At 55.3% G+C, this 1,693-nt stretch overlaps 1 pseudogene; it reads right to left on the bottom strand.

Moving 5' to 3' along the window:
- Window positions 1–779: 779 nt before the first annotated feature.
- Window positions 780–1,391, bottom strand: LOC112409765 (RNA-binding protein with multiple splicing 2 pseudogene; annotated as a pseudogene).
- Between the last annotated feature and the right edge of the window lie 302 nt (window positions 1,392–1,693).

Below are 1,693 nucleotides of genomic sequence, written 5' to 3'. Positions count from 1 at the left end.
TACTTTCACTTTTTGGTTGGTTTTGAAGTTTGGAAATAATGAGGAGCCATGGCAAGGGTGGGGTGCGCCGTGGAGAGGTAAGCGAAATTGGGCAGAGAAAGGGTTTTCCTAATGGCTGTTGGCCCATCTGAGAGGGAGGAAGCAGAGGACCCCGATTTGAAATGACCAAGAAAACGCTGTCTTGGCTGCTTGGTCCTTCCTGTTCAGCCTGGAAGTGTGTGGATGATGGAGGGCACCAGCCGCTGGGTGGAACTGGCTGCAAGGCTTGATCCTCGCTGAAGCAGGGTGGGTGCAGGAGAGGGGGTGAGGGGAGAGGGGCAGGGAATGATGAACCATTAGTGGGCAGGACTTGTTGCTATGGTGACACAATGTGAGAACAAACTGTACACTCACATATATACCAGTTAAGTGTCTTAATTCATGCCAGGAAAACATGCAGAATTAAACGCCTCATTTCTTTGAGGCGGGGCTATGGAAACAAATTTGGACTGGGGGTCAGGCCTTGCTGAGTCCCAGTGAGACCTCCGAGCTGGGTCTGGGTGTCCCGGTGAGAAGGCCCCTGAATCCTGCCGTGAGGCCTTGGAGAGGGGCTTTGGGGCAGGACAGGGCTGAGGAAAAGGAGAGAAAGGAAACAAAACAGTCCACTGAGTCGGGCTTAAAACTCAGTCTTTGGAGGGAAGCAGCAGCTCTGCACGGGCCGCCTGGGGGCAGTGGAAGCTCAGGGTGGCTTCCTCCCCACTGGGGCGGGGGCTTCCAGCTGTGGTGACCAGACTGAAGAACTAACAGAACTGACGATATTTCCATTCTTGCTGGGTGGTATCAGAGGAAGGGTACCAGTGCACCTGAGCATGTAGGGCGGCAGCGGCAGCAGCAGTGGTGGCTGGGTAGGTACACGTAGCATGTGAGATGGCTGGGGTCATCTCTGTGGTGTACAGAGGGTAGGGGGCCCAGGCATCTAGGGATGCGGGAATCAGAGTGGCCCGCATCAGGTCATAGGGGTGTTGTGCGATGAAGTGTGCTCCTAGGGCGGGGTGAGCGTTGGTGGGATTTGGTGTAGCCATTAGCTTGTTCTTGGCCATCTTGGTGTTGGCTTTGGCAAACTCTCGCCTCAGGGTCTGCGGGTTCTCGGGGTCAAAGCGAATACCATTCAATGCATTCTTGGCTGCTTCTGTTCCTGCCCGGCTGTCAAAGATCACAGAACCAACAGGCTGTCTCCATGTGAGCTTGACCAGGGACCCTTCACACCCCTGAATGGCCTGAAGAGCAGGTAGAGTTCTCTGGGTTTAATATGCACAGGGAGCCCACGTCCGGACCTCCTCCTCCTCCGGGGTGCCGCTGGAGCCCGAGCCTGTGCTAGTGCTGTGCTCGCCACCTGGCTTCGGGCTGCTCATGCTGCGGGGGTGGAGCGGAGGTGGGAAGGGGCAAGGGGAGCTGGGCGCTTCGGGGTGAGGGGCTGGGGTGTGTGGCCGCAGCGTCGGACTGGGTCGCATCAAGTTTGGCGGGTGCAGGAGGTGGGGAGGGGGTGAGGTACTGGGAACCGGAACCCACAGCACGATCTTTTACGACCCACCTCCTAGAGCAATGAAAATAAAAATAAGTGAATATGACATAAGTTAACTTAAAAGCTTTTGCACAGAAAAGGAAACCATAAACAAGATGAAAAGACAACCCTCAGAATGAGAGAAAATATTTG

Source organism: Neophocaena asiaeorientalis, unplaced genomic scaffold, assembly GCF_003031525.2.
Source record: "Neophocaena asiaeorientalis asiaeorientalis breed wild unplaced genomic scaffold, Neophocaena_asiaeorientalis_V1.1 scaffold793, whole genome shotgun sequence".
Taxonomy (NCBI): Eukaryota; Metazoa; Chordata; class Mammalia; order Artiodactyla; family Phocoenidae; genus Neophocaena; species Neophocaena asiaeorientalis.
This window is presented reverse-complemented; position numbering and strand designations above follow the sequence as displayed.